Source organism: Chrysemys picta, chromosome 13, assembly GCF_011386835.1.
Source record: "Chrysemys picta bellii isolate R12L10 chromosome 13, ASM1138683v2, whole genome shotgun sequence".
Taxonomy (NCBI): Eukaryota; Metazoa; Chordata; order Testudines; family Emydidae; genus Chrysemys; species Chrysemys picta.
Window position 1 is genome coordinate 47,980,994 of NC_088803.1, and position 19,726 is coordinate 48,000,719.

The window sequence follows — 19,726 nt, forward strand, 5'->3', positions numbered from 1 at the left end:
CGGCCAGTCCTGGCGGCCTCCTTGGGCCGCAGGGGTTTCCCAGTCGCGGGCAAGGCTGGAGGCGTCTGGCCTCTCCGGCGGCTGGGGCCTTACTGAGCTCTGAGGGCGAGCCTTTATACTTCCGGGTCACCGCCTGACCGTCTGAGGGGCAGGCTCAGAGCTCCCTAGCTCTGCCCACTCTGGCCTTCGGATGGGCTCGTCCCTCTCCGGGGTGGTGGGGAGCCACACCGCTTCACTACAGGGCCTCAATGCAACCGATGCATTTGTGCATGTGAAAGTCCATGTGCAATCTTTTGCATGCTCAGTCTGTGCTCTCTGTGTGCATGGGCAGTCATCTAATGTATCAATAAATGCCTCATTTGGGGCATGTAAATTGTATTTGCCCCTGCAGAAGTGGCCAGCTGTCTAGAAGTTAACTCAGGAATCTGGGAGTGATAATTATAACAGGTGTGGGGGTAGAGGCCTTTCTTCAAAATGTGGTATTCTGTTCACATTTCGAGTTCTAGGAAAATGTCCAGATAGCTTTATATATTAGCTCCTGCATGGGACGGAAGGGAGTGACTCTGCAGAGAAAACTCAACTGAGCCCAGGTGAAGGAGAAACGGGATTGCCCCAGCCTCTCCACGCTACCAACACTTCCCCCTCTGCAGAGCAGCATGGAAAGAGTGGACGTGACTAGTGATGGGAGAAGGAATGGAAGAGGAGCAGTAAGCAGCATCCTCCCTTTCCCTCCCCCCACCCACCCACCCACCCACCAAAAAAACTGATTCCCTATGTAGAAAGAGCTCCCAGAGAGTTAATGCTGTCGAAGGGCAAATTCACCTCTCTGCTGCATGCTCTGGGACAACCCCCACCTGAGAATAACAGAAGGCAGGAAGCTAGTGGCCCGGCTGCACTGCCCTGGCTGATGGGCTGGATTAGCAAGTCATCCAAGACTCCCCCTTCATTGCTGTCTGGAGGGTGGAAGCATATACCTGCACTCATGGGCCCCGCCTCTTGCACAGCAAGGGGAGAATAGCGTCACAATTGGCACAAATATGATTATATTGCCGTGCAGCTATGTAATACACACATGTAAATGAACTCCAGGTGGGTGTTGAGAATCTCATAATACCGTTAACAATATCAGATTTATTTGATTTCTGCGGCTTGCGCTTCAATGCTCTGTGATTTGCTGGCTGCGCTCCTCTATGTACGTTTGGCTTCTGTCTGCTGGCTGCATCGTGACTCTTCCACCCTTTTAAAATTAACTATTTCATAAACAGGGTAAATGCATCCTCATGTGAGTGTAATGTACCGAATATTGCACCCATGACTGCATATTGCACCATAGAGTGTTTCATTTAATGTCGAAACTGAGACCTTGAAGTCACCGTGGGTTCTGAGTTGTTGAACATGTGTGGAACAATTCTACCCACAATGTTTTAAAGTAGATATTGCTTTTGGTGGGGTTGTTTGGTATTTCACTGGGATCCCAGTATTGTAGTAATATATAAAGGATCATTCTATGCCATTTCTAATCACTTATAATTGTACAGCCTCATTATTAAATCCATGTAAGTGCTGCTGACCTATAATGAAAAGAAAACAGTCGGCCTTTATGATGCATAATATGTTGTTGCTGAGATATGAAATAAGGTAAAAAATATATCCAGATGGTTATCAATGCACTATTATAAATCAGACTAGCCAGCACTGGTCCAAAAGCAGACTACACACTTCCACCCACAATATTTACTTTAATTATATAATGGTTTTTAGCAAAAACCAAAGCAGTGGTTGTGATTTCCCCATGACACAAGCCCTTCCAACTTCAGGAGAAATCTACAAATGAAACAGTGTGTTATTTTAATTGTTTTCTCCCCCTCCCTACCCCAAAAAAAGAACGGGGGCATTTTGGGGGTAAAATATGAGCTTTCCTGCTTCAATCTCTCTCTGGTTCCTGTATTCTCCTGCCTGCTGTTGACTCCTTGTAGGTCATTTGGAGCAACAGAAGTGAGACAAGCAAATAGCAAAATGGCAAGATGCAAATGCCCTTCATTTTTGGCTTTGTGTCAAAAAATAATAAGTTGACAATAACCCTGCCAGAATATGCAGCAAGGATGACTGCATATTTCTTCTTGCCAGCATGACAGTATTAGGGAGCTGGTACAAGCACAGAGGAGAGGGCTCTGGACTCAGAAGCATGCTGCCTTATCTCGGGCTTTAAAGACTTCTCTGGAGGTAGGATAAAGTATAAATAATTCCACTGCAGCCATTGTAGCTCATTTGCCCTCTGTGTTGGTGGGATTTTGTATTTTTTTAAACAGGGTATTTTTAATCATGATCTATGAAAGGTCTCTTTTTTTAAAGAGCTGCTTGAGATTCAGATGCAAGAAAGGCTAAACAGACCGCTGGAGATTAAAACTGAAAGGTACTTGGCGCAGTGTGGTAGGAATGAGAGGTTAGAAAATGGGTTTCCCTGATACTCATTATTGCCAAGCCCCAGTGATCAAAAATCCATGAGCTGGGCCACTCAAAAAATCATGAGTTTTTAATATTTGTGGGGGTTTTGAGTTGCCTGCTGGATACACTTGTTTCTTGTTCCAGGCTCTCTCCTGCCACCATACAGGCTAGAAACTTACTTTATAAAAAGGAAAATTGAGATTTTCAGATAATCAACTGTCTCCAGGAAGGCTGGGACTTCCAGAAAAATGGAACAAATCACAAGGCTGTTAATACAGTCACACGAGTTGATAGGAATCCAACCCCCCCGACTTAGTGCCTGATCCTGCAATGTGTTGATTAACTACCAGTGAGGTTAATGAGATTTACTGGCACTCAGCGGCTTGTGGGAGTTTCTCCAGAACTCACAGAATGGCCCATGGAGGCTGGACCTTCTTGCTGGAACTGACCATACCAAAAACCCAGCTCAGTTGAACTGTGGAGAAATTTGAATGTGGATCAAGTGCACTTGTTACCAGCCCCATTTGAACCAAGTTCATACCCAGATTTAAGTCATTGGGGGGGTTTCTTCAGTAGTATCATCTAACTGGCACTCTCTGCTTAGATGATCAGATTGGGGAGTACAGGCTGTTCCTGCTCGGGAACGAGATGGCATGGCAGAGCCATACAGATCTCGGCATCTGCCAGTCCCACCCACCGGCTTTACAGTCTCTAGCATCATCAACATCAAATTCACCAACAGCATGTTTAGTTTCTACCTGAGAAGAGAGAAATCAGAATGAAGTCAGAGCAATGGGTCGGATTCCATTGGAATGAAACGGGGGAGGGGTTACCATTGACTTCAGTGGGATCAGACATACCTAATATTTTAAAGCTCTAGTTTCTTCCCAGGACAAATTATGCCTTTTTGGCTGATTTACTCCCTAGACAGTCAGTTTCTTTGCAGGGTGAATTACATTCCCTCTGCATGGTTGTGTCAGTAAATATCCTGTCTGATCCTTTTCTTCCCCCTACAGTTTTCATTTTTCTTCATCTTTTCAGAAGAAATTTTCGTCCTTTGTTGCCTTCCTGGAGAGCTTTTCCACCGCAGATGACCGACTCTTCTTTTCAAGAGAGCATCTTTCTTCCTTTCCCTTTTCCCTGTCTTCCTGCTTGTAGGTTTTGCGTTCTCTAGCTGCTCTTTTTTTCCACCCCCTGATTCTCAAGTGCCTTTTAAAGTCTGATAGCTCAAATTAGCCTGGTTAGGTTCAATAGGCTGAGACAGTTCAAGTGTTCAATGTTTCATTGTTATGCAACCCATATTCCATCACCCACTGCAGCCCCCTCTGCATCAAGTTACATTGCAGCACCTGGCCAATGCAGTGAAGCTGGATGGAAACCATTTTGAAAGGCTGTTGAGAAAGGAGTTCCTTTATCAATCAGATTAGATTCTGCTTCACGCACCCTTTCCCAGCCTTAGCATTACTCTCAGCGTGAGACGCCACATCAGGAAACTACCATGGTGGAAGGCTAAATGCATTTTCCAAAAGATGGCTACTTGGCCCACTTCATGTGGGAAATTGCACATGCACCGATGTTCCTCTGCAGTTTTCAGGCACAAATACCTGCACTTCCACTTTAGTGGCACTTGTGAATGCAGATATTGGACTATAGACCTGTGTAGGTGTTTGCATTTGTGAATTGTGTGTAAAACGCCCATGCAATTTTGGGTGAGCACACAACAGGCATTTAAAAAAAAAAAATCACATTTTAACATGTGTTAATTGTAACATGATTATAGACAGGCCACAAATACTGAACCTTAGGGTCTACTGCACCCCCCCCCCTTGCTGTTGCAGGCCCTCAGGCACACTGATCTGAAAATTCACCCCCCCCCAGGAAGAGAATATATTTAGTAGTTCAAGCTAGTTATCCCGTGCGCTGTGTGTGTAAAAAAAGTTTCTACAGGAAATTTAGAGGAAACCACACTGTTCTCCAATACTTCCCCCTGCCCACCAGCTCTACACTTAAGTTATCCAGGTAGAGAACAGAAAGACTACCACATGACTTATGTAACTAACCAACACAACAGGCATGGAAAATGACAATATTACCATCAATTTGCCATTCATACTGATTAAGTACCTAAGTCATTGTTTCTGGTCCCTGATTGGAGGATATACACAACCAACCACCCCAGTAAATAACTTTTAAAACTAATACAGCAAATTCTATACACTGATATTTGCTGTTTGCATTTCATGCTATGTCAGCTAATTAGAGAATCATGGAACAGGAACAATACCATATGACTTGTATAACCTGGCACCGCAGTCAGAATGTTGACTATTCACAAGTGGCAGCTTATCTGCTGTTTGCCACAACCACCTGTGCATAATCTTCACTAGCGCTTGTATCCCTGTAGCTGCCCCACTGATGAGAAACAGAGACGAGTTTTCCCAAGGTAGACAAGGCCCCACTGTCTTAGCTTGGAGCGCCATTTGTCATGGCAAGTCATCATGGTTGGTTAGCTTATCTGCATGGAAGGCAAAGCATGAAGGAAGGATTTGAGGAGCCAGGCATACATGGAGCTGTTAAGTAGAGTCTCCAAACCAACAGTAAGGCCCCTCATGCTTCATCTAAAAATAAGGCTAAAGAAATCAGTTCGCATTGGCTGCTGATGCTATGTGGCGTCCCAGATTAGCCTCTCCAGGGGGTTGATCTAAAGGCCACTGAAGTCAACCAAAAGACTTCAGGGAGCTTTGGTTCAGATCTTAGGTGATTTCCTTTTTGTCTTGAGGATCCAGAAACAGGAATTCCCTTAAATGTAATTTGCATCCTGGAGCTCTCAGGCTGTTCACCCTATAAAGTGCAACAGCGACAGTTTGCAAATAGGAGAGTACTCAGACTTCCCAGGAAAAGCTTTATGTGACAAAACTCTGTCCTCCCTTCAGCTGACCAGCATTAATGTATAGTCTAGGGGCCAGGGCCAGCTCCAGGGTTTTTGCCGCCCCAAGCAGCCACCCTTCCCCCCCGCAGCAAAACAACAAACAAAAAAAGTGCGATCTGCGGCACTTCGGCAGGAGGTCCTTGGCTCCGAGCGGTAGTGAGGGACCCACTGCTGAATTGCCACGGAAGAGCCAGACATGCCGCCCCTTTCTGGTGTGGCTGCCCCAAGCACCTGCTTGGTAAGCTGGTGCCTGGAGCCGGCCCTGGTCTAGGCCTTGATTGATTATCTGCCTACCAAATACAGCTTAGTTGCCATACTGAATGCAGCAGTCAGAGCACATGTATGTTGCCAAAGATCACGCAAGTCATCTACCTTGAGAGACTAATTGTTGAGGGAGGTCAGTTTTCATTGCAATCCTTGGGGAAACTTGTGCATACATTTCCTATTTCCACTGAATTAGGATTTCTCAGATTTCCCCATCTGTCAAGAACAGGGAGAGGAAAACTAGAGAAAGAACCAATGCCCATTCACTCATTTCTGCAATGAACTTGAACCAACCCTCCTCCTCTCCCCCCAAATAAACCAGGCTATTTCATAGGTCTGAAACAGTTTCTCTCCTGTAGTGCAACCAAGCAAGTCCAAATGCCACGAGCGCCTGTGCTCTTTCACCACATTTCTGGCTGGCAAGGAAGAGGAAGTGTCAAAAAGCTCACAGGGAGGCCTGTTCTTGTGAAGTTTCAAGGAGTGTGAAGAATTTAAACTCTTTTACAAGCTTTTGGATACTTCTGATGACCCTGAGCTGAACCAGAGCTGGGATGCAGGTAGAGATTTCACGCTCCCTTGAGCTGGGAGTGTGGATTTTGGTGGTTGGTTTAGTGCATTAGACAGAACGGGTGCCTGTGGGGGAGGAACTAGCTGTGAAACTGGTCTCTGGATGTGCAGGTTTGGCTCCCTCCGTTCAGGTTTGCTCAGACTGGGCCCATCTTTTAGCTGTTCTGGACGCCACCTCTAACTCGAGGATTTTATCTCTAGCTAAGAGAACATGGAGAGAAATCCTCCCAGCAGCTAGCCGCGCTTTGTGCTAGATATGGGCGACCTCATTACTGCGCAATGAAACTTCATCGGTCCCTCTGTTCTATTGATTTCTGGGTCTCTGAAGCATAATGAAAAATATTGAAGTGAGTCTGTGTCCAAGCAGAATGAGGACAGCAGGCACTGAGCTGCATCTGTTCAAGCGGTTGTGGGCCAAATCCCAGAAACCAGCGCATAGCCTGAGAGCTCCGCTTCTCTGCAGGGGACCAATTGCAGCTCCTGGGTGCCAGTGTCAGAGGCCCAGGGCTAGGGAGTATGAACGATGGATGGCTTCCCTCTGTCCTGCCCAACCACAGGCACAGCAGAAGCACATAGAATCTATTGGGCACAGGGATCTCTGAAGTAGGGTCGGTGGGGGTGTGGGACAGGATTTGTCCTGGCTGCCATCTTGGCCAACACACCGGTGGTTGACCCAGGGACCTCCAGAGCTAAATGCATGAACTGATACAGCTTGAGCTAAAGACCAGGGTCCCCTACCTGAGGCTGTAACAGACTCATCCTCTGTGGAGGATGAGCAGAGGGGGAGCTGTAACACTCCATAGTGGGTTATAGCCATATATACATTGTTTTAAATTAAAAACAAAGTCATTTTAGTTCATCACAGTGAAACATGGGCCAGTAGTCAATGGCTATCCATAGTCACCTGCCTAAGAGCTGGCAAAATCTCAGCGCCCAAGACATGACAGGAAAAAAACAGAATAGAATTGGTTATAAATAACAGAGCCCTCCCGGCACTCACAGCTGTCTGTGCAGCCTGGCTGCTCTTAATACATGAGAAGCAGGGCATTTCGGAGATATTTACTACGAAAGATAGAAAGTTCTATCTTGGATTGTCGAGCTACGCGACAGCCCCACCCACTCTGCATGGGCCCTGGATTTGCAGAAACTAATTGGAATGCTTGATTTTATATCTAGTCCTCAAGTGGTGAAACATTTACCATTCAGCTTGCGTATCTATCTGGGAGTTAGTATAACTTTTGCATTATGCATAAAATATTAAGTTTTCTGGGAATAATTAGCCAACTATGTTCCTCTAATGAACTGCGGGTTCAATTATGACAAATATGGCAGGTTACACCAAAAAAATATCGACACACAGGCGCCTGTAAGCAGAGTTCAAGTAACAGCTAAATTAAACAGAGCACAATCCAGGAAGCCGCAGTATTTATGTGCAGAGGGGAGTGGTTAAGGCTTTGTCTTGAAAGTCTTACCAATCACCACAACACAGAGACAATATATAGTTATTTATTTTTCATTAATTGTATCCCCAGTTGTAACAACTAGGCCCAAGATATTTCAGGCCAGACAGGACGTGTTCTTGTATTGCAGAGAGTGTGCAGGGATTTTCTCTTTCCTATTACTGTAGCTAATTCAGAGAGCTGTTTGGGAAAGGTTTCACTTTCAAAGTCAAAAACAAGAGGTTTCATTGAAAGCCTTCAGGTTTTCGCTGGGAAAACAAAAACAAAGTTCTGGCCAAAACTTTTCTATTGTGAAAACCAAAATATTTTCAGTTTGAGGAAAATCCTCATAATTATGACAAATGGACATTTCAGAAATTTGCATTTTGACAAAAGCCATTTTTCATAAAAAACATTTTGAACAAAGCATGTCAGCCAGCTCTGTTATTTCATAATAATGAATCTCTTCTTCTCCTAGAGCAATTTACATCCGAAAGAATCCTGAAATATTTTGAGAGCCATACAATATATATTGCCACAACTTAGCTCTTACCCACTGCCTGGGTTTAGGGCTGCTGCAGAGGCAAACTCCCACCTTTCCCCTGCCCCTCCCCCCCCAGTGGGCTTGTAATCAGCAAGAAGGCACAATAGACCTGATTCCCCAATGCACCTACTGCAGTCATTTATACTTACTGTTTTAGTCATGTTTATTGTGGCAGTGCCCAAAGCCCAACCAGGAATGGGGCCCTGCTATGCCAGGCACTGTGCAAACATAGAAACAGACAGTCCCTTCCCTGAAGTGCTTCTTACAAAGTGGGTGTGAAGCACTGCCCAACCTGCAGAGGGCACATATTTAACAACGAGGGTGATTAACCACGGGGACCACTTACTAGGGATGTGATGATTTGCCCTCACCTGAACTCTTTAAATCAAGATTGGAGGTCTTAAAAAGATCAGGGCTCGGTGCTGGAATTAGAGAATGTCTACATGTGGAACGCAGCAGCTGTAGACACTACAGCGATGGAAGGGGTTTTTACACCTAGTTTGGGGTAGTGATACATTATATTAAAGGCATTCTTGGGGTGCCTGTTGCTGTATTATCTTGGCATTGGATGTAGTATTCATTTCCTATTTAAACGACAGTGAGAATTTTAGTTAGGCAACCTGTAATTATTATCCAGAGCAGATCCACATATGGCTATGTGTAATGAGGTTTTGTTTGCAATCCTTGAAGCATCCCCGGTAATCTCACCACTTCCCTCCATGACTAAGTTTTATTTCTAGACCTTGGGAGAGAAGGAGCAGTTCCCATCAATACTGAGATGGAAACAAGCTTAGTGGCTCCGCATTTGCTGGCATATTTATCTTCCTGACCTTTGGAATCCAGGTTATCAAGGCAGCTAAGGAATTTCTCAGCAGCAAAGAGGCAGGGATGAGGAGGTGCAGTGGCTTTAGTGAGCAGCTGGTCTGAAGCCAAGCACAATCTAGATAGCCCATGAGTAGAGCTGCAGTTAGGAGTAAGGGCTGCATTACTAGAGATGCAAAGATCAAAAGGAAATGCACTGACCCAATTCTAACACTGGAAGAGAACCTAACGGAATTTAACAGGATGGGAGTTTTGTTGGTAAAAGCTGATGTAAACAATCTTCCCCTCTGCTGACAGAAAACTACTGCATATAGTGACTCATGTTCTGCTTTAACTTTTTGGACAGCAGTCAGTAGTAACTTCATTGGAAGCAGTGGATTTATAGCTCATTACTATTATTAGCTTTATGGTAGCACCTAGAGATGCCTGCTGAGATTAGGGACTCACAGTGCTAGGTGCTGTACATATACATAGTAAGAGACTGTCCTCTTGTAACAGCCTCACACATCTAAATGGACAAAACAGACCAAGGGCTGGGGGAAAGGATGTATCACTATTTACATGTCACAGAGAGAGAACTGAGGAAATAAGTGACTTGCCCAAGGTGACATAGAAAGTTTGGGAGAGCAAGCAATCGAATTCACATCTCCCGAGTCCCATCCCGAGGCCTTAATGCCAAGAATCAACCTTCCTCTGCTAGCTTTTTGCTGGGGTAAGGGAGATCATACTCCTGGTTCATTTCTCTGATCTCACTTCAGATATCCAATCAGAGAAATGGACCAGGAGTATGTTTTATTTCCTTCTCCACCTCACAAGCCCCATCTAACTGTAACCAGGCAGAGTATGTTGTATTTTAAAAGGTCGGCATTTTTGTCCTGGTACAATTAGAGCATCAGTTTTGTCCTGCTGACTGTTTGGGGCAGTCAACCCAACAGTGCCATTATTGAGAAAAAACACCAAATACAGCCTAATACCCATAACCTGTATTACAAATGAATGCACCTATTTGAAAAAAAAAAAAAGTCTGTTTTTAGCAATCTTGCTTATTTGGTAAACTTTAAGCCCAACATGCTCCTCTCTGAGCACTTAATCCCCTCCCTATTTTACTAAGGAATTCAGGGTGGAATTGCCTTAAAATAATGTTTAATCAGAGAGGTCTGTTTGTAGTATTAAAACTACCCTGGCATTTGTACATTTAGTTGTCTAAAGTGCAATGAAAGCACTGATTGATCGGTCCTGCATTGACTAGAGATCAGTACAGAAGTCTGCAGCTGTCACAGGCCAGCCTCAGCAAATTACCCATTAGGTCAGAATAGACTCGTAGGGAAAAATTGCCCAAAAAGGGGTGAAAAAGAGGCACATTCAGCAGTATTTGGGCTTTGAATCCTTAGAGTTAACACTGCATAAATCATGCAAAGTTTGGGCTAAGGCGGAGTATGTAGAATGTCAAATTTCCAGTCAGTGAAGATTGCGTGGGTGTATGTGACATAGTTACCCGATGGGGGGCGTTTTCTGTGGGATATTTCAATATCCCAAGACGCCCACTTAGGCCTCAAAGAGATTTGCTGTTATAGCTATAGTAGTGTACATGCAGCTTAGATCAGCAAAAATGTGCTTATACCAGCTCCCTGAGCAAACTAAACTATAATGGCAAAAGCACTCTTATGCTGGTCTAAGCTGCATGCACACTAGGGCTTTTCCCAGCAGGAACGGTCATTAAAAAAAGCAAGTCACCACTACCCAACGTTACTGTACCAGCACATTTCTGAAGTGAGACCTGCCCTTAGATTTTCTTAACCAGGCTCAATTTAAAAAAAGAAAAAAGATCCCCAGAAGCCAGGGAGCACCTAACTAGCTGTGAAATTAGCAACTCTTAATAGCAGCTCTCAAATTGCTCTTCTGTTTAGCTCTGCCTCCAGAGCTATTAAACACAGGTGCAGGGCAGAACATCAGCTGCAACAATGGATCATATTTTGATTGCCCGAGACATTTGGCAACAAGAATGCAGTAGACCAGGGGTTGGCACCCTTTCAGAAGTGGTGTGCCGAGTCTTCATTTATTCACGCTAATTTAAGGTTTCGCGTGCCAGTGATACATTTTAACGTTTTTAGAAGGTCTCTTTCTGTAAGTCTTTAATATATAACTAAACTATTGTTGTATATAAAGTAAATAAGGTTTTTAAAATGTTTAAGAAGCTTCATTTAAAATTAAATTAAAATTCAGAGCCCTCCGGACCGGTGGCCAGGACTCGGGCAGTGTGAGTGCCACTGAAAAAATCAGCTTGCGTGCTGCCTTCGGCACACCTGCCATAGGTTGCCTACCCCGCAGTAGACACTTGGTGTTATATAGTCTTTTCTCACACACAATTTTCTTGTTTCCCAGGATATGGTCATTTCTCTCTGGTTTCATTGTGCCTTGACTATCACACTGCAAGGAAGTCCAAGATAGCACAGGACTCTCTGTACTGTACGTGCCCTGGGAACCAGGCACTTTCCATTATATGCATCAGTCACCACATGCTGCAGTGATTCCTTACAGCCGGTGCAGATCCTCAAACACAACAGGGGATGACAAAGAAATACGTCCGTTTTGAAAGCTGCCTCATCACTGCCTGGGCATGTGGGACACCTGTTCTTTTACCACAGCTTATTTGAACGAATGCTAAATAAAACCTTGTTGCTCTCCAATGCAGGCTACCAATCAATCATTGGGGCTAGCATGGGTCATTTGCTAATTTGAACTACACTAAATGGTGGATTCTCTGTAACTTGAAGTCTTTAAATCAAGACCCGAGGACGTCAGTAACTCAGCCAGATGTTAGGGGCCTATTGCAGGAGGAGTAGGTGGGGAGGTTCTGTGGTCTGCAGGAGGTCAGACTAGATGATCATCATGGTCCCTTCTGGCCTTAAAGTCTATGAGTCTATTTCTCTATCCCAGCAGTAGGTTCCAACACTCCCTGTGCTGGCTCAGATGCACATGCAGGGCTGGCTCCAGGTTTTCTGTTGCCCCAAGTGGCGGAAAAAAAAAAAAAAAAAAAGCCCATCGGCGGCACTTCGGCGGTAGTTCAACCGCGCCGCTCCATTCTTCGGTGGCAGCAGGTCCTTCACTCCCTCTCTTCCTCTTCAGCGGCACTTTGGCGGCAGCTCAAAGAGGAAGAGAGGGACTGAGGGACCCGCCGTCGAATTCCCGCCGAAGACCTGGACGTGCCACCCCTTTGTATTGGCTGCCCCAAGCACCTGCTTCTTTCGCTGGGGCCTGGAGCTGGCCCAGTGCACGTGCATGTAAAAAGAGTATTGTTGGAGAAGAAGTGTTTTAGCTACAAGAGTTTTTCCTGTTTCCTCAACCAAACCTTAACCCTTGTCTATATGGAAAAATGTTGCCAGCTATCCAGGTATAACCCTGCAATGTTGACACTCATTCACAAGAAGAAAGGTTTGAATCCCTTCCCAAGTGACATAAGCTAGACTGAAAAGAATCACTTTTAGATCAGAATATCCCACTGATGGTGAAGCCAGTAGAATATTGGTTTACATTCACACCTTAGATTATATTGATTTCCCCCTCCCCACTCCTCCCCTCATCTAGACAAGGCCTTAGTCAAAGCGACATACTGCTGCTAGGAGTCTATATGGCTGTCTCATGTACTGGGTAAACTAGGATTGCCAGTGCCTCACTGGAGCATTGCTATGACTCTCAGAGCAGACATCAATTTACCGTTTTAGATTAAGGGGGAAAAAAAACCTAACAAGGAGGAACCAAAGTGAAGTCTCTACAGGAGATCACAGCATGTGCATCTCTATAAAAGAGGCTGCAGCAACTGGGGGAACAAAATGGCTGGGGGCTGTCTCCGTGGGGAGCAGAATTTGGGAAGATTTAAAGGCATGGTGCAAAGAAAATGATGGCAGCAGAGTTACTTAGCTGCATTGATTACACTACTGAGGACTAGGTCCACAAAAGGAACTTGGACTCAGCGTTGCAATGCCACATGTTTAGGCACCCAGCTGCCAAAGGGAATCTGCAACCCTGCGTGAGGCAACCAGGCTCCCAACAGAACACATAGGGAGAGGGAAGTGCCTAAGAATGGGATCCACAAAAGCCAGAGCACTGAAGAGGGAAATGCCTAAGCTAGCCACTAGGAAAGCTGACGAGAGGGGTGAGTCCTGAGCCCCACCCCTCAAAGGGACGTAGGCACTTAAGTCTGAGCCAAAGGGAAGCACCTGTCTCCACTTGGGATTCACAGCCATGAACCCCCTCCTGGAGTTAGGTGCCTAAGACTCTTCTCACAACAAACAAGATGCTGCTATACCCTCCCAATAAGCTATAGCAGTTAGAGTACTCACCTAGGATGTGGGAGACCTGGCTTCAAGTCCCCTCCCCACAATGTAGAGCGGGAATATGAACCCACATCTCATGAGAATGCCCCAGCCATTGGGCTATGGGGTATTCCCTCAATTGTGCCTGTTGAAGTTGTTGGACCTTGTGTGACTATTTCAATATTCATGAGGAGAATGACTTTTTGCCCAGGGGTTAGAGCACTCACCTGGAACAGGGGACACCCACGTTCAAGTCCCTGGTCCACATCAGGCAGAGGGGGGTTTTAACTTGGGTGTCCCACTGCCTGGGGGAGCGCTCTGATCACTAGGCTAAAGAGTATAAGAGCGAGACCAACTCCCCTGGCGGCAGAGGCATTTTATGTGAGGCCCAGTCCGGTAGATGGCCTCTGAACACACCTCCCTCACTGGGCCTTGCAGGTGAGCTGGAGGGGCTATGCCTTACCCAATTTATGGATCCAACTGGGGCTCAGGCACTTGAGTATCAGGAAGTACATGGCTCTGCACATGCCCAGGGGCAGAAATTTAGGCACTCTGGAGGCCTTATAGGTGGAAGTTTAGCCACCTACAGGATTAGGCAGGCATTCTGAGGACCTACATTTTGGATTTAGATGCCCAAAGTGGCAGTTAGGCTGCCTAAACCCCTTTGAGGATCCAGCTCAGTGTTTTTCTTCATCCTGTTGTAACAATCCTGAATGTTCATGAGACAATCCCAGCCAGTCATGGTAAAGCAGTGACAGACTTGGGCACCATTACCCATTGCCTGGAACCAGGCATTATTTGTCTGACTATTGAGAGCCCTTTAGAATAACTTTGGGCCTCATTTACCAGCCTTCTGTTCAGAGTCAGGGTATTTCAGAGACCTCTACAAGACAACGCTGCCATAATGGCATACAGGCTGGAAGAGCTCCAGTTGTCCCAGTACCAGCAAGCCATCTCTGCCTCTTGGCAAGGCAAAACCAGGCAGTATGTGTTCTAAGCGAAAGCCACGGGACTCAATTTCTCTGTGCGTGGACAAATGTTTCCTGTTGAAGATGACCTCAGGAATCCCTAGATTTAATACACTCCACCAGAAGTCTAAAATATTAAATTTTCACTAGACAGCATGCTTCCTAAATAAGGAGACAAGGCAACCTGGTACCATACCCAAGCTATGGAACTGCAGTAGCCTACATATCTACTGCAGATAATTGACTTTAAGTGGAGAGCTGAAAACTGGTAAGTATATTAACTTTATGTGACTGACATTTTTTTAAAAATTAGATTTTGGACTCTGTCATAGGTACAAAAGAAGACACAGAAAAAAAGATCCCCATGTCAGAAGGTGAGCACATTATAGCAGACGATTATGACACCTGTCTGATTGAGTTTAACCTGACAGAATTCAACAGTGAAAACTCAGCAGAGAGAAAGAGGCTGCACTTGAGAGCGACCACGTTGCTGGGTGCTTCTCTGGAGCACATCTCATTTTTTTAATTAGGTTATAACTTAATTACAGACACAGTGCTCTTTAATCTGCACAAGTTTTCTGCACCCTTAATTTGATCTCATGTCAGAACAGAGCCTGCCTCTGATAAACTCTTTGGTGGGCTTGGTTAACTAGAATAATGGCTGATTAAAAGGGGTTAATAGATATACCTTAAGCAGAAGTAAATTAACAGGAGATGCTGTCTGTCAGCTAATGGAACTAGAACATATTTGTTTAGTTTATGAATGATTAATCTAACTTACTCAGCATTCCACGGATGCTAATTGCACTCATGGAGCCTTTGTTTGTTTTTGCAGGTGTTTAAAGGTGACAGGAGGAGGGCAACTCTGTTAGTTGCTATAATCTAGCAAGAGCTACCTGTTGGATCTAACGGCAGCTAGTTTTCTTAACATGATGGGCCCATATTGCACACGCCTAGCTTCCACTGAAGTCAGTGGCAAAGGGGGTAAGACAAGGAATGCGAGCTCTTCAGTTAAATCACTGAAAAGGTTCCTAACATTGCTGTATTAAAATATCTGGGAAGAAAAGCCCATTTACATAGGGGTCAAATAGTCCCTGTGCATAGGGTCAGCACAAAGCTTCTCCAAATCTCACTTAAATACCATTGAGACTTTAAGTGGGACAGAAGTGGAAAAGAGGCCCTGGGGCAGCCTTTGACATGTGGGTGGATTTCACTCTAAGAGAAAGCTTTTTATTTATTTTTTTGGAAGTGTGCTCCAAGCTCAGAGGCCTTTCAAAAGCTAAACAAGGGGGAAATAGCATCATACCAGAAGTTTGAATTTGAAAATACACAGCAGGCGGCTAAAAGAAAAACACCTTATCAAAAATGCCTGAAAGAAGAACAACTGCCCGGGAAATAGACACAAATGCAGGGTGTATCCCAGCTGCTGTTCCATAGAAGTGACCAAATCATTCTCCTCTGTACACACTTGTCAGCATCTTAATGCTCCATTATCCGTATACATATTCCTTATACATAACCATACAAATTTGCTATCTTAGCCATCCTGTAAATTTTAGCAGCAAACAAGGAATTTTGAAACCCAGGCTTTTTAAAATCCCCAACTTAATAAATGAGGGATTTCTTAATAAAAATTCAGCCAGATATGGGCCATGATTCAGCACGGTACCTAAGCATGTGCCATTCAAGTCACATGCTTAAAGATAGGCCCATGCTTAAGCAGCTTGCTGAATTCAGTGCCTTGATGAGCAGAAGCATTAGAACCATGTATCAAAACACAGAGGCAAACCAGGTACTTAAAACTACCTTCTCCTGGGTGTTCCATTCCTAGGAATCAATGGGTCAAATCACATGATTTACACCTGGATAAATGTGGAGTAACTCCATTCACAAAGTAAGTTCATTGATTCCACATCATGGGGTCCACTCACCACTAAGGGCACCTCCTCCTGGCTGCTCTGAGGATTAGCTCCTTCCAGGTGCAGGGCTCCTTTCTGCTGCTCACTGCACACCCTGCTGCCAATCTCTCTCTGTTTCTGCAACTCCAGGTGCTCCCCCTTTGTGACTTGGCTCTTCAGCCAGGTCACGATACATATTTTTCCCCCCTTCCAGGGTAATCTCTCCACACTAGCAGTCTTCCCATTCCCTGCCTCTCAGATGCCATTTCCCCAGTGGTGAGCAGGGAAACCCAGGTCCATCCTCTACTCCAAGTTCCAGATTCGAGACCCTCTAGTCAGTAGCCAAGGTCTGTTTCCTCCTGGACCTTACTGTCTTTTCCTGAGCCCTTTCCTTACCTTCCAGCTTGCCTCCCCTCTCTGTGGTCACCAGCTTTTCAACTTCTTTCTCCAGGGAGTGACTACAAACTACTTCTCTGCAGCCCCTTTCTGTTAGCAGTTCCCTGGCTTTATAGAAGCCCTGCCTGTTCCTACACAGGTGAGCTCCCCTAATTAGGGCTTTCCTCTCTCAGCCTTAATTCTCCCATCTTGTAGCCTAATAGGTTAATTGGCCCATCTGGCCTCCATTAACCCCTGTGGGGTGAATTTGGGGGGAATACTCCATCACACTAAACTTCACTTAAGTAGTCTCCAACTTGACCCTAAGAGGCCAATTTCCAATTACAGAAAGAAAAAAAAAAAAAGAGGAGAAAATACATGTTTAGGGAGGGCACCTTTATCTGAGCAGGATAAACAGTTCCAAACAGGACTATGTTAATGCACACAAGGTACCTTTTAGTTTGCGTCAGCAGGGTCCTCACGGGACAGTTAAAGCATGTTTGAGCATAATTCACATCTCTGTAGACTGCACTGTGGCACCACGTAGACAAGTCCTGAGTGAGCAAACTGTGGTCCTACACATTGTCTTGAGCACAGAAAGTACAACTCTTGTGTAACTGTCCTATCCTGAAGGTAAATGCTATTTTCATTGCTGCTGGCTGCATAGAGCTTTCTTGGTTCATGGTACTGTGATTGTCCTTGACTCTACCAACCCTCTTTCTTCTCTGAAGAATTCTTTCCAAATTTGTAATGATCTTGGTACATATATGTATGCCATCACTCTGCACACCTCGCAGGGACCTGAGGCATGGAGAGACTAAAGAAAAAATTTCCAAAAGTGTGTAACTGACTCATGTTCCATTTTAAAGATATCTTAGTGCTTTTCTACATGAACATTTATCTTTTCATTAAAGTGCATTATTAATTAAAGCACAAATTGTTAATGTGCGTCGGCAGGATCCACCGGGACAGTTTAATCTGCAGGCTAGTCCGGGGTAGAGTCACACCCCAGCCAGCCATGAGCTAAATGTTCATGTAGACAAGTCCTCAGATACTTAGGAGCGTGTGGCTTGGTCTACACTTAAAAATGAAGTCGAGTTAGCGATGTCACTCAAGGCTGTGAAAAATTTTGCTCCCTGTGCGATGTAGTTAGGTCAACCTAATCCCTGTGTAGATGCAGCTAGGTCAAGGGAAGAATCTTCCATAGACCTAGCTACTACCTCTTGGAGAGGTAGATTAACTACATCAATGAAAAAGCCCCTTCCATTGATGTAGGAAATGTCTACACTACTAGGTTGCAGTGCCCTAGTTGTGTCACAATAGCGGCTATAGTGTAGACATACCCTAAGTCTCACTGAAAGTCAGTGGGACTTAGGCTCCTAAGTCACTTAAGAGCTTTTGAAAATTTGACCCTAAGTGACTTGTCCAAAGGCCAAACAATGGTAGAGCTAGGAACAGAACCCAGGTTTTGTGAACACCAGCTCTGGGGCCTTTTCCATAGCCTTCCTCTTCTTGTGTCCTGGTAGTAGCAATTGGGTGCGTATGGCGGCCCGGGCATTAGTACACAGGGCACAAACACGTGCAAGAGTTAGTTCCTGCCTACTGTAGCTAGGTTTTATTTTAGGCCCTCTGGGCATTAGCTCCAGTCCTTTCAGCACTTCCTTGAACAGCTATCAGGGATGATTCCTTTGGCCCCCTTGTCATACAGGGGAGGGGGAATATGAGGCCAGGGTGAACTTGCATATTGATAAATCCTTTTTTGACAGCTGTGGAAAACAGCACCCATATTATTCAGCCAAGCCACTCAAATATTACAAAACCAAACCTTGGAGCACAAGGCTAATTTGTGAGAGTAGGTGATGCATTGAAGTTGGGAGCTTCCCAAAGTCAAATTAAGATGGGAAAACTTGTAACTGGCTGCCTAGCGACCCAGCTTTATTTAATGTACTTGTTTTGGAGAATCAAAGAGTCTAGTCCATGCCCTGGTCAAAGCAGGATTGCTCGTTATTGGACATTTACTAGTTTTTGGCCCATTCTAGTTTTCAGAGTCCCCCCGATGGAGGTTCCACCACTTCCTATGGGAGAGTATTCCACAGCACAGGAGATCTCACTGTCAAGAAAAAATGACCTCTTCCTTCCTTGTCCAGAAAAGAAGACTATAGATGTATATGATACACAGCTTTCTTTCTCACAAGCTACATCCTCTGGGTTCCCAGGCATCCTCTGGCTTTAGAATGGGACGTAGATTTGCACTAGTCACTAGCACTCCCAAGAATCATTTAGCGGAGATGCCAACATCATTTCTGTATCAGGGTTAGAGTTATTTTGTTCATATTTGGGATGAATTTTAATGATCTGATGGGATCTCATTTTAATCTCAAAATTCCACCTGGTACCAAAATTGCCTGCTAAGGAATTGGATGCTATTTGATAATGCTCCATAAATAATATCACTTTGTAGAGCTCCCGGTTATTCCATTCACCATTGTATCATGCATAAAGCCTGAGTTGAATGAACGCCTCTGAAAGACGATGAGGAGAAGCAGCCTGCCTTATGGATTATTTTACAGTTCCTGAAGCCATCCATGTTCCCTGCTCGCATCCAACAAACCTGAAAAATAAACCTTGCACTAGGAGGCGTGGCTTCCATTTCTTGCCAACAATCAGTGGGATAAATTCACTGTGTTAAGGGAGTCACCCAGGAATATTGGCTTTAATAATACATTACGGGATTATTATCTTTCCACTGTGGTGGTACAAACAACATGCCCGGGGAGAGAGAAAGCTCTTTAGAGGAGAAAGCGATGCAAATGGAGACAATGAATAGATGACGAGACAACTGAGAATAGTCTCAAGCAAACAAGTGGACAGAGCAAGGACAGCAAAGGTTGTTTTGTCATAATAGTGATGGACCCAAAAGGGCTGGTTTGCAGAGGATGGGTTCAGAGTACATAGGAGGTTTGGGACAGAGCCTGTGAGAGTATTTGTAGGACCTGGGGTGGAGAGTCAATGCATTGGTCATTGAGGGGACGTGGGAGACTATGATAGCTGGGAGGGGAGTTGTCTGGGTGCTTGCTAATAGCCAGTGGCCACATTTGTTATCCAACTTAAATTTCCACTCAGGTCGCTTGGGTAAAAAGGCTAATGCATTAAGTCATTGCA

General features: G+C 44.9%; 3 long non-coding RNA genes across 3 annotated transcripts; 2 read left to right on the forward strand and 1 right to left on the reverse strand.

Annotated features, from left to right (window-relative positions):
* Positions 1 to 992: 992 nt before the first annotated feature.
* LOC135975369 (uncharacterized) lies at positions 993 to 16,726 on the reverse strand. The gene is made up of 3 exons (XR_010592338.1): positions 16,586 to 16,726; positions 5,747 to 5,854; positions 993 to 5,286 (listed from the first exon to the last, which is right to left on the reverse strand). It is a non-coding gene; the product is annotated as an uncharacterized LOC135975369 (long non-coding RNA).
* LOC135975368 (uncharacterized) lies at positions 2,107 to 11,697 on the forward strand. The gene is made up of 2 exons (XR_010592337.1): positions 2,107 to 2,223; positions 11,393 to 11,697. It is a non-coding gene; the product is annotated as an uncharacterized LOC135975368 (long non-coding RNA).
* Positions 13,381 to 19,193, forward strand: LOC135975370 (uncharacterized). The gene is made up of 3 exons (XR_010592339.1): positions 13,381 to 14,559; positions 15,127 to 15,301; positions 18,604 to 19,193. It is a non-coding gene; the product is annotated as an uncharacterized LOC135975370 (long non-coding RNA).
* The last annotated feature ends 533 nt before the right edge of the window (positions 19,194 to 19,726 follow it).